The sequence below is a fragment of the Cyrtonyx montezumae genome, unplaced genomic scaffold (assembly GCF_038088225.1).
Source record: "Cyrtonyx montezumae isolate F1298 unplaced genomic scaffold, pur_monq_1.0 scaffold_26, whole genome shotgun sequence".
NCBI lineage: Eukaryota > Metazoa > Chordata > Aves > Galliformes > Odontophoridae > Cyrtonyx > Cyrtonyx montezumae.
The window spans coordinates 1,660,044-1,673,166 of NW_027072003.1; the positions used below are offsets into that span (position 1 = coordinate 1,660,044).

General features: G+C 52.9%; 1 protein-coding gene across 1 annotated transcript in view; it reads right to left on the bottom strand.

Moving 5' to 3' along the window:
* The window catches only part of MLN (motilin), a 40,776-nt gene extending 30,499 nt beyond the window's left edge, over positions 1 to 10,277 (bottom strand). The window contains exon 1 of the mRNA XM_065740341.1: positions 10,274 to 10,277. The gene's annotated coding sequence lies outside the window, so the exon portion shown is untranslated. The remainder of the gene's footprint in view (positions 1 to 10,273) is intronic.
* Positions 10,278 to 13,123: the final 2,846 nt, after the last annotated feature.

Consider the following 13,123-nt stretch of genomic DNA (forward strand, 5'->3'; position numbering starts at 1 on the left):
GGGACAGGAAGGCCACTGGGATGGGTGACAGAGTGGCACCACAGGACTGGGGACAAGCCCCATCTCCCCAGGCCATGAGTGTCCCCGAGCGCTGGGCAGCTCCAAACCAAATCATGCAGGGTGCCCCAGCAGATCTCCCTGTGCAGACGGATGGTTGCTCACTTAGATAACACAACGTTTATCAGTCACTCTAGCTCACCATCCTGTCACTGCTGGTGGCCCTTGGCAAAGCAGAGGATCACCACTGGTCCAGATCCATCACACCCAGCATACTACACAGCACAGAATCACAGAAGTCCCGGGTTGGAAAGGACCTCAAGGATCATGAATCACCAACCCCCCCTGCAGGGTCACCAACCTCCCCATTTCATACTAGACCAGATTGCCCATCCAATGTGGCCTTGAACACCTCCAGGGATGGGGCATCCACAACCTCTCTGTGCAGCCTGTTCCAGCACCTCACCACTCTCATCGTAAAGAACTTCCCCCTGACATCCAACCTGAATCTTCCCTCCCCCAACTTAAAACCATTTCCCCTTGTCCTGCTGCTATCTACCCTTTCCAAGAGTTGGCTCCCTTCCTGTTCATAGGCTCCTTTTAGATACTGAAAGGCTGCAAAGAGGTCACCCTGCAGACTTCTTTTCTCCATGCTGAACAAGCCCAGCTCCCTCAGCCTGCCTTTGTAGGGGAGGTGCTCCAGCACCCTGATCCCAGCACCCTGATCATCTTCGTGGTTCTCCTCTGGACCCTCTCCAACAGCTCCTTGTCTCTCTTGTACCGAGGGCTCCAGACCTGGATGCAGTACTACAGATGGGGCCTCAGAAGAGCAGAGTAGAGAGGGACAGCCACTTCCCTGTCCCTGCTGGCCACCCCTCTCCTGATGGAGCCCAAGATATCACTTGATTTCTGAGCTGCAAGAACACACTGCTGGCTCATGTTAAGTTTTTCATCCATCAGGACCCCCAGGTCTTTCTCTACAGGGCTGCTCTCAAGGACCGCTCCTTCCAGTCTGTGTAGATGCCTGGGATTCCTCCGGCCCAAGTGCAAAGCCTTGCACTTTGCTGTGTTGAACCTCATTAGGTTCACCAGCACCCTGGGATCTGGCACCTGCTGCCAGCCCTCTGCCGTGCCCACACTCTGTTTTGAGCAGGTGGGGCAGGCACCAGGCATGTGTGCCACCATCAGTGCCAGCCCGAAGGTGAGTGTGCAGCAAGGTGACACAGCTCGTGCTGAGCACGGACAGGAGTGGGACTCGTCACTTTGATAGATGGGTAAAAATTTCCTCCAGCCTCTGTTGCTGAGTCAGCCTTTCTGAGGCTTCAATAATTTACAGCAATAAACAAGGAGATAAGAGGCAGCGTAAGAGGGGGACGCAGCGAACCTGGGCGAGATGAGCGATGGTTCTGCCGACAGCGTGGTGTGCTGGGATGCTCCGAGTGGAGTGTGTGATTAAAGACAACTCTTCTATAGCAGAGCTCGGCTCAGAAATGAAACACCCCAAAACCTTGAAGTTTTGGGGCAACCTGATGGCCTGACCCAGTGCTGAGTTCGCAGATTTTGAAGGTGGTTTTTAAGCTGAGAGTGCTCCCCATCGCTGTTGCTCATCAGAAGGGAAAAGTGCCCATCTCCAGTGCAGAGGTCTCCTGCACAGGTACCAAACGGGCTCTGCCAAAGTCCAAAATGCATCCCACCATCCACAGGGCTCCTGCAGAGCCTCCCCATGGCCCAAGCAGCCCTTTATTAAAGGGAAGGAGGATGCACATGTCCCCAGATGGATCTCATTCCCTTTTCTGTTCTGTTTCCCACCACCATGGGAAGTTTCATGCTGCATTTCCTTTGGAGGCATGTCTTCCCACCATCGCTAACCAATGCTCAAGATGCCTATTCCCAGGATTTGGGCTGTGCTGGCTCCATTATGAGCAGCTCTGCCTCTCTGAGCATGTCCCTGGTGCAGCCTCAGCCTGTCACCTTTCTGCTTGCCTCGTTGGACACCTGATCAAATTGTTCCCTGGATCCCATCGACTTCTCCATGTGCAGCAAGGCGACTTGTGATGCTCTGTCCGTTCAGTACCCAGGTTGGCTCTTTGTGCCTGGCATCATTCCTGGGCACTCTGCCACAATTCTCAAGCATGGGGACACAGGGACTGAGGTGTGGCAAGAGAGCTATTGCTAACAGCTGTGATGGAAGAAGCTGATACCCCTAGGCTGGAAAACCACTGTCTGCCCTGCTGATGGATGGGGATTTATTGAAAAGTAACTGAGCAGCTCAGTGGAGGGCATCCTCTGTGCTGGAGAAAGCAGCTCGGCCCCTCTCCATCCTGAGGGGCAGAGGGGCCATCCCTGGGGAGCCACTTCCAACAGAAATCACCCAAGTGGGGAGAGTATGGAGCCATGTAACCTGGCCCTGGGCTTGGACATAATAAAGGTTCCTAGACCTATAAAAGTGTCCTCTTGTGTTATAGGCCTCATTAAGAATAAGAAAAAGAGTTAAATACAACTACTGCATGGGAGAGAAAATGCAGCAGTGCCTGGCACAGCCACGGCTGGATCCTGCACTGAGCAGGGCTGGGGCAGCACGGACATGTGTTGGGGTTTCCAGGCACCCTGAGCCACAGCCATGCTCCCTGCTGGCTGCAGTGTGGCTTGGAGGCACTGTGCAGGGTGCACGCTGCAGAGGTGCTTGCTTCAGTGCACCACGTTCGTGAAGCAGAGCCAACGAGTGCAATTTTCATTATGCAATATCAACACTGAGCTCCAGCTTTGGCAGCGTCAACGCTTATTATTTTCAAGAAGTCTTGAGGGCTGTGAGGATAAATCAATACAAACAACATGTTCGCATGCTGAATCACATTCCTAGCAGCATTACGACTTCATTTGAATATGCAAAAGAAGGGGCTTGGGTTTGGTGTCCCCCTCCCACTTTCTTTTGCTCAGCAGCATTTGCTCTCTGCTTGTTCTCACCACCCAGCTCCCATGAAGGATGCAGTTCCTTGGCCTCATCCATCCCCTGTGGGAATGGCTCCACACTTTCCCGAGCTCCTCTCCTCAGTCTGCCCACCCCCAAACCCAGTGCAGGACACGTGCTGGGTTGTCCTCCTCCCCAGGCTCGGTGCCTACTCCCTCACCCACCCCGCCAGCACTGCAGATGGCCCTGCAGATGGGCGGCCGCCTCTCACACGTGGATCCTGTCAGGTTTAAAGTGGGAAAGCTTAATTAAGCACTTGCCCGTGTACGATTACATCCTTAATTATCCCCGATTACATCCTTAATTATCTCCACATTTCAGTTATTGGTTGTTTTGTGTTTGCAAAACGTTTTGTGACCATTAGAAGTGACCCTTGACTGGAGCAGGGTCTTTTCTTTTTCTCTCCTTCTCTCCTGCCTCATGTTAGGGATTTTTTCTGGAAGGGACTGAGCACTTCCATCAACACCCCCTGAGCCTCGAGCCGAACCACCAGGGCCGTGTTTGGGGGACCCATCTCCCACCTCACTACCTAAACCTGAGGCAGGTCTCTCTCCATCACCGTCAAGAACCAACATTCCCAAAATCAAAGGGGGAATGACCCGATGGGATCAGCCACCAGCCCTGTGGTCATCGCTCCACGCCACCACTCCACGGACACAGGTCCCGGCCACTTGCTGTGACTTGTGGCTGTGCTTTTATGACAGGTGAGGAGTGCTCAGCAGCCATAAAGCTGCAGAGGCAGCACTGGATCTGGGGGTGGTTTTATTGTTCATAAGGCATTGAAATTTTGCCATGTTTATGAAGGTTTTAATAATAAAAAACAAAACACCAAACGTTTCTCACTTCTCTAATTGAGCGTATTTCAAAGATGTGTTCCTGCTTCTAATACACAGGTATATTTATACCAACATCAGTTAATTTTTATTTACCTCGTAGTGAAAATCATCTTCATCCTTAATTCCCAGGGCCATATTTGCCTTGAAATCAGAATTGGACCTAACAATCAGCCATATATTTAACGTGCCATTAAATCCTCAGTTCTGCTTTCACAGCTTTCAAACCAGGAGGCTTAAAATACAGCAGCAGCAGCCCCATTCTTCCCACTGTACCTGCAGGCCAGGCAGCAAAATGAATCTTCATGAGGCTGAAAGATGTCAAGTGCCTGGAAAGAGCCCAGAGAGAGCAACAGAAGTGGTTGGGGGGCTGCAAAGCAAGAGGGGAGGAAAGAAATAGCAAAGCTGCTGAGGTTGAGGGTGGACAGAGGGACTGAGTGTGATGAGATGGAGGTCTCAGGTCATCCTAGAGGTTAGGTTGAAAGAAGAAGGGGGAAGGGGGGGAAAAAAGGGGGAAAAGAGGAAAAATGGCAGGGCAGGGCAGGGAAGGGCAGGGCAGAGAAGGGCAGGGCAGAGAAGGGAAGGGAAGGGAAGGGAAGGGAAGGGAAGGGAAGGGAAGGGAAGGGAAGGGAAGGGAAGGGAAGGGAAGGGAAGGGAAGGGAAGGGAAGGGAAGGGAAGGGAAGGGAAGAATTAAAAACAGAAAAGGAGAAGGAAAGGGGAAGGGGAAGGGAAAGGGAAAGGGGAAAGGGAAAGGGAAAGGGAAAGGGAAAGGGAAAGGGAAAGGGAAAGGGAAAGGGAAAGGGAAAGGGAAAGGGAAAGGGAAAAGAGAAGGAGAGGGAGAGGGAGAGGGAGAAGGAGAAAGAAGGAGAAGGAGAAGGAGAAGGAGAAGGAGAAGGAGAAGGAGAAGGAGAAGGAGAAGGAGAAGGAGAAGGAGAAGGAGAAGGAGAAGGAGAAGAAGGAAAGTCCAATCCCAACACTGAGCCTGGAGCAAGGAGTGATATTTCTCTATGGCAATAGCCCTGTCCATGGGGACCAGTGGTGCCTTGATGTGAGCAAAGAGAAGATTAGGAGACAAGTGGATTACAGCCTGTAATTAAACACCCAGGGAGGAGGTCTGTGATGCCACAGAAGCCTTTAATCTTGCAGTCAAAGCTTCCCAAGGGACATAAGCAAGGCAGTGTTGCTGAAGCCTCACCTGATCATGCCTCTGGTTATGGGGCACAAACACGAGCTCAGTGCAGGGATCCAGCAGCACCAACACTGGGGCCAACACAGCAAAGCATCATTACTCCCTTCTGCCTTCAGCTCAACAGCAGTGTGGGATGTGGGAAGATTCTTCCATCCTGAGAATGTGGTGGAGAAATGCATCCAGAAATGCCAGGGATGCTGAAGAGCTGGAGTAAGGACAGCCAGGCTTTGTGACCCTGTGGCCCGGCCTTTGCTCCAGCACTTGCCACTGAACCCTTTGTTGAGCCCTTTGGCTGAGCGCCCTGCAGAAATTAAACTGGGCAGCACTGACAGCAAAAAGCAAATGTAATATTTCAAGGCCCTTCCAAGTGTAACAATCTTGGGCACTATTAATAACACTTGTGAGGAGTTTTCCTTGAATAGATATGATTTTTATCTTGACAGTGCCTCTTTAAATCATTTTTATCCCCGCAAAGTTTGCAAGGAGCATATTTTCTGGGTGTCGTTTATCTTGCCAAAATACACACCACCTCTGTTTGCTATTCACTCCCCCTTCAACTGTCACCAACGGGACACATCCCCACCCATCTTCAGCGCCTGCTCCCTCCCTCCATCCCTTTGACACCAGTTCTATTGGTGGCAGCAAAATGAAATCATGTGCTCACATCCCCGTGGCCGTGAAGCCATCAGGAGGTGGGAAGGGGTGGGCGCTCAGCTGCCAAGCACCTTCACTGTCTGCCCTCCTCTCATTCCTTAAGTTAACATTCAATTTCATGCAACCATGGAATATTCCCCTAAATTCTCTGCTTTTTGGTTCTTTTTTGTTTGTTTGTTTTTCTTTCCTGCAGGAACAGATCACATTCTCATCCCTTTTGTTGCTGCCCATGGTGGCAGAGATGCTACCTTTCCCCCAAACCAATTAGAGCAGCACAAAACCTTCCTCCTCCTCCCTCCCTCTGCTGCTGTGCTGCCATAAATACGTATTTGAGCTGCTCTCCTTGCACCTGAGATCCTTTGCAGCCCCTGGGAGGGGGCTCCCAGAGCTGGGACAGGCACTGCAGAATATGCTGCAGCACATGGGTGAGTTTGGGCAATTTAATAACTTCCATAGCTTCCAGCCCTGTGGCTTTTAAATCAGCCCCCATGGGCTGCACCCCGTGGCAGCATGGGGGGGAAGGGGATTGCAGAGGTGCTCACAAGGGCTTCTCCAGCAGTGGCTGCATGGGAACACAGTGCTCCACGTAGCCAGAGTGAGCAGGGTTGTGAGTGATGCGCAGCCGTCAATAAATCGATGGGTACATCAACATGAACACAAACAAAGAGAGAAGCCAAGTGGAAACAAAGCTGAGCCGAGAGCAGCAGGGCTGCCCGTGGGGGGGGCTGGCAGGAGGAGGGAGGGGGCAGCCTCCATGGGTCCAACTCAGCCCTAAGTGGCTCAGGACACAGCTCAGTTCCTCCAGCTCCTTGCAGAGGGATGAATCCCTCAAGTCTGCCTGAGCAGCTCATCCCATCTCCACCTGCTCTTCCTAAACCTGTCCTCACAGCACTGAATTCTCAGGCATTGCCACCGTGTGCGTTCGGTGCCGGCGCTGCTTGGTCCATGGTGCTCTGTGAGGCACGGTCCTGAGCGCGCGATGGACAGCCAAGCCCCAGCAGTGTCCTCGGGAGAACAGATGGACAAAGGCACATGAAAACCTTGGGGCAGGGAAGGCAGAGCTGGGCAGTGAGGAGGGGGGATCCTGCTGTCACATCCATCACTTGCCTGGAAATTAAGATTTCTTCAGTGGAAAAGCACAGAGAAAGGAGCAGATTCTCTTAGAAAACACCACTTCTGCTCTCCAAAGGCCCACATTTCTGCTTTGGAAGGGCTGAGCCTGGGCACAGGTTGCACAGAGGTGGGAGCAGGCATCTGGCAGAGAAGGCAATGGGATGCAGAGATGAATGCGCAGCACCAGAGAGCTCCTGGCTTTAAAAGCATACAAAGAGCATCCCTACCAGGGACCACGGCCCAGAGGGAGCAGCACTGCCTCCTTTTCTGAGCACTCAGCCGCACCGCCCAGCATCGCGTGCCGAGACAGCAAACAGAGGAGCAGAAGGTGGAGCAGCTCCGGGTGAAAGCAATCGGTTGCAGCGCATAATTTAATCGGAGCAAGAAGGGAGGAGGCAACGAGGAGCACCGAGCAGATGAGAGCCGGGAGTAATAAAATATTCCAAACTAGATTAAGAAATTAGGAGCGGGGAAGGCAGCGCTGGGAGCACGGTCCCGCTTGCAGCCGGGGCTGCGCACACCTCCCGGCGGCACTGCGTGCTGTTATCGGACGCGGCAGCCTGCCATCCTGCTGCGAAAATAAATCTGCTTTTGGTGCACGATGAAAGCCAAGCACTCCCGCTCCCCTTGTTTCTGAAGGCTTCAGAGGACTTTTTAAGGGAACACCTGTTACCAGGACCTGGTTAATGACTCATTTGGGGAATACTTGAGGCTTGTCTGTGCTTAATAGGTTCTGTGTATGCAGAGGAGGGGACTGAGCAGGGACCAGGTGCTGGGAAGCAGACAGTTCCCTGTAGGATTAGCTGCTTGGAGCAGATGCCTTCGCTCTCAGCCTGCAGGGATGGGACCACAGCAGCAGTGGGGTTGGATCTGGAGCTCCGAGGAGGGTTTGCTGCAATGGAAGCTTCCAGGCACCACCAACTCCCACTTTGCTGCCCATCCAAGGGTTGTGACTGGCCAGCTGGCAGCCCACAGCTCGTGTGCTTTGCAGCTCTTGGCCAAAGCAAGAAAAGTCAGACTTGTTATATCCTTCCTAATGCAAATATCGGTGAAAGATGGAGCACAAGTCTTATGAGGAGCGGCTGAGGGAGCTGGGATTGTTTAGTCTGGAGAAGAGGAGGCTCAGAGGAGACCTTATAGCACTCTACCACTTCCTGAAGGGGGGTTGTGGTGAGGAGGGGGTAGGCCTCTTCTCCCTGATAAGTAATGACAGGACGAGAGGGAATGGCCACAAGTTGCGCCAGGGAAGATTTAGATTAGACCTCAGGAAGCATTTCTTTTCTGAAAGAGTGGTCAGGCACTGGAATGGCCTGCCTAGGGAGGTGGTTGAGGCACCATCCCTAGCGCTGTTCAAGAAGCGTTTAGATGAGGTGCTTAAGGACTTAATTTAGTAGTTGGGTAGAGATAGTGATAGGAGGATGGTTGGACTAGATGATCTTATAGGTCCTTTCCAATCTTATGAACTTATGAACTTATGAACTTATGATGGGAGCCCCCGAGCCCTGGTGTATTCACTGCCATGCACAACTTGCTGTTTGTCCCCTAAGTCTGGGCAGTGGGAGTGCTGGGTGATGCAACCCCAGGGTCCAGGCTCCGTCGCACTTCTTCCTGCTCCAAACCCAACGCATGAGGGCAAGCATCCCCCCCGGAGAGCAAATCCTGAGCTCTACCCATGGGCTGGATGAGCAGACGCTGCTGCACACACGAACCGGGAGTGGCTGTTCCTGCAGGAAGCTTTTCCTTCCCGAGGTGTGGGCAGGAGGCATCTCCCCGCTGTCAGCAGCACTGCCGTGCCTGGCAGTGGGTAATTAAAGCCTTTTATTCAATGCCTGGAGGCACGGAGGCATCAAGGGCTCTCATCAAAGAAAAAACCCAGCGGGCTGTCTTTGTGCGGAGGGGAGGGAAAAGATGCCAAAGCTCTGTGCAGGCTTCGAGAAAGTTTTGGCTCCACTCTCCTTCCCTAACTCTTTAAATCTACCTTGTGAACAACTAATCCCCATTTATACCGCCCCTTCCAGTGCTCAGCTGGGTGAAGCCCAGCTCCTCCAGCACGAGGGGTCAGCCCAGCACACGGCGAGCTGCTCCATCTCCAAAGGGATTTCTCCCATTCCCCTGAACCACACACCCTGCACGGAATTGCAATCCAGAGGTTCCTCTGAGCATCTCTGCCGCAGCATCCTGAGTTGCTCAGGCACCACACAGAAGGCAAAAGCAGCTCAAGATGGGCAGGAGGATCTGCATCCTGGGCTGGGGAGGACTAACAGCTCCCAGAGCAGAGCAGAGGAGGATGCTGGGTTCCTGCAGTGCTGAATGGTGGGTGTTAACGTGTGCTGCTGGGGGATACGGACAGGGCTGAATGTTCCAGCTCTCATAGATACCAGGAAGACTCATAATGCCATTTATCATCTTTAAAAATGCGTGGAGTTGGCGAGAGAATGAATTATTCTTCATAACCCGGTTCCTAGGATATTTTTACTGTGCATCATAAATTATAATACCTTTTTATTTTTGTTTTATAGCCTGTCCCTAGCCAATTCTGGTGATCTACATCCTCATTTCCCTCCAGTGCCTTAGGAACCATCTCTGCCTGACTCTCTCCTCCTCCCATCAGCTCCCCAACCCCTTTCTTCCCTTGTCCACTCACACACTGCACCGAGACAGGGGCTGGGGAGCAGAAAGCATTGGCATCCTGGCAAGGAGCAGGGAATGGGGGCATCCCTGCAGCAATTGCAGTGGGAACTTGGTCATAAAGCAAAAGACAGAGGGACGAGAGGTGAGTGTTTATCCCTGAGAAATATGGAGATTTGCCATGATGAGGCTGGCTAAGAACATTACATTCAGCATGCTAAGCCGGAGAGTTTCAGCAGGTTTATTCAGGGCTCAGAGTTAGGCTCCCTATCAGCAGAAAGGCTTTAAGCGTGTCGGGGATTTACAGGCAACAAGAGAAGAAAACAGCTGGCTCCTTGGGAATAGCCCAGCGAGGCTGACGTCTCAGACAGGACCGTATTTCATCACTGCAAGAAGGTGCTGAGGGGCAGAGCCTGCCTTCCCAAGGCTGACACAGGGCTCCTAGGATGAACGCAACCCCACCCCCCCAATTACATTCACATTTTCAGCCCTTTGTCTTGCAGATCTGCAGCCTTTCCCCCATCCCATCCCATCTTGCCCCCTATCCCTATAACCATGCCTGCCGCTGCCCTGACTTAACTCCCAAATTTCCTACAGCCACAAAGTGCCACGAGGATTTACAATTCTCCAAGCTAAATGCCAGAATGCAGATAAGCACCCAGCAGGGGAAAGCTTTCACCGTAAGGGTGCATCCTCCATGAGCTTAAACCAGCACAGGGGGCAAGCAGGAGGGGGTGGAAGTGGCACAGCACCCTGTAAGCATGGGGCTGAGGGCAGTAGGGTTGGTACTCTCATCTTTCCCTACCAAAAGTGGGGCTACTCAGGGAAAAACAGGAGTACAGGAGCAGGTAAACAGCCAGGAAAATGATTGCTAACAGCACAACCAGGGGCTTGTTCCTTCTCTCTTTATTGGAGGCTGAGTGATTGCTTGTTGGTAGTTAAAAGGCAGGAGCTGCGTGTTATTGCAGGGGATGCTCGGGAGGAATGGGAGGCTAATTAATGAGCAGCTCCTGCTCGCTGCCAGGGGAATGCTCCCAGGGGCTGTGCTGGCAGCCAGAGCGGATTTTAGGGAGTGTGTTGAGGCAGCGCAGTGCTGGGGATGGAGGAGGGTGGGGATGCACCTGTTGCTGTACAAGCAGCATTCCTGGTGCTGCAGGGTGCTGAGCTGCTCCGAGCAATCCAGCCAAACTGCTGCTGGTCACTGGGGAACAGGGAGGATGCCAGAGGCTTTGCTTTTTGGTGGACTCTCCCCAGTGGGGATGTTTCACTGGGGCTCTGATACCAGTGAGCCCCACCTGCAGCATGTCAGAGGGGTCCCAACTTGTGACAGGGCTGCAGAGAGGTGGGCCAGATGGTCCACCCCGGCACGCCTGGGATCTCTGTGAGCTGATGGAGCCAGGACTGTCCCTGCAGTGCCCGAGGCCATGGAGACAGTGCTGGGGCAGCCACGAGCTGCCAGCCCTGCAAGGCAAGAGTGATAGGATAGGGGTGGATTGGATCAGGGCAGCGATGACAAATGGATTTAATTCCTCAGCAGACACCAATCGGAGGGGGTGATTAATGGGAAGAGCACCTCGGTGTGGCCTCGGGTGCACAGGGAGGTGTTTCAGCAGAGGATGGAGCAGCAAGGACTGATGCTCACAGGTGCAAACTTGAAGCAGAGTTAGGAACTGTCCTTGCAGCTGGGAACACAAGAAGACAACCACACACATCCAATCCCCTCCTGTCCTCGCAGTCCCTCCAACCACCTCCCTGACCAGCCCTGGGAGCTGCAGCAGGATGGACCACGCCAGACACCTCATCACTGCCCTCCCATGCACAGCTCCTCACCTGGGCTGGTGCTTTGGTACTTAGCTCCCATCCAGCTCCATTCCTGACTGCAGGACGAGTTCAGAACTAGCTAACTGGGATCTGGACAGCCCCTCTTGGTGTATCCTTGCTGAAGGACTTGGGCTCCTAGCAGGCAGAGCGATGCTGCCGGCACTGGAGCACCGCAAGCAGCCTGGCTGGGTGCCAGCAGACACATCCCTTGTCCCCGTTCCCCACCTGGAGCTGCTGGGTGGCCCCCACATCCCCACGGCTCATTACTCACCCTCAGCTTTGGTCTGACTCCAGCTGGCTCCAGCATCTGAGCAGGGAGAAAATCCTGGGCTTGATGGCTCAGTACAAGTGCCAGAAGCAGCCCCTCGTGGATTGGGCACAGCAGCTGTTAGCACTGATTAAAAAAGGAGAAACCCAACAATTATCAGTCTGTGACATCCAGATCTGCTGCCCGAGCCCGGGCTGTGCTCCCAGCTCCATCCTCCTGCTTCCTCAATGGGATCCCGATGCACAGAACGCGTACATGTGCCCTGATGGCACTCCACCCTTCATGTGTGTGATCACAGTGTGCGTGCAGTAAATGCAACAGGTTCATAGCATAGTGCCTGTATCTGGTCACAGTGTACATGCAACAAATGCAACGGGTTCTGATGCATAGAGCCTGCATGTGGTCACAATGCGCATGCACCACATGCAACAGATTCCATGGTGTAATGTCTGCATGTGGCTGTACATGCAGCTAAACCTAACACAGCAAGGCTGCAGGTTCCACCACACACAGGGCATGGCCATGCAGCCTGCTGGTACACCCTCAGCACACCCCTTGCACACACCTCACTTTGCAGTTTCTCCACTGTGCAATGGTTTGTGTGCCCATGGCTCTGGGACAGCACAGAGCTGCTTCTCCATCTCGTGCTTCTTGGCAGCGCTGCATCTCTGCAGAGCTCCTGAGCAGCCCCCCCTTCCCAGCACGCCTGGCCTCTCATTAATACCTACTGCCTGAATTATTTATTACAAACAGATGTTAGAGTTTAAAGAGTGTTAAGAGGATATCCTTGGCTAATCAATTTATTTTTAACTGGTTCATGTATTTATTACAAACAGAATTTGGACGTCGGGTGCCATTTTAAATTATCCCTCATTCATCATAATGCTGTGCGTGCTGCTCGGATGCCTGTGCTGTGTCCTTGGGGACCACAGCTGAGCCACAAATCTGTCGTTGCTGGCCAAGGAGAGGGCTTGTGCATTCTCTCGTGTTTCCATGAGACATGGAAATGAAATTCAGCCACCAGCGTGAAATACACCACAAAGTTCTTCTGGCAAGGGGGAGAGAGGAGGGAGACGTTGGCAATGGGCAGAATACTCCAAGCCAGGTGGAGGTGGGCTTTGAACCCATCCCCCCCATCCTTGTGGCCCTCTGAGAGCATCTCAGAGTCCTTTGTGGGACCACCCTTGGGTACCAGGTACCTCTTTCGGAGCACACCATGCTCCTCCTGATTCACAGCACTGATAACGTAACCCAGAAATGCTGACTCTGGGATGAGGCCAAGCAAAAGCCAAGAGAAATGAGGTGGGTGCAAGGTTTGCAGTACAGTTGCCACGTGCAAACGTGGTGACCACAAACCCAGTGTGGTCTCCAGCCCCATGGAAATGAGAAGCAGGAGAAGGGATAGGGGAGCATCCTCCAGCCTTTGTGCTTTGGCTTTTTACTGCTTCCAAAACAGACTGGGGAAAAATTAAGAAAAGATGTTGTAGGAGGGGGAAGATAAATGGTGCTGGGAAGGACGAGGAGGAGGAGGAAAGGAGAAAGGCTGAGCCAAAAATTCAGAGGAGAGGGTGAAGCTGTGCATTGCACATGGCAATTAGAGCCACCCTGAGCTCACCCAATTAAACAGACTGGAGAGAAGGAAATCCAGAGG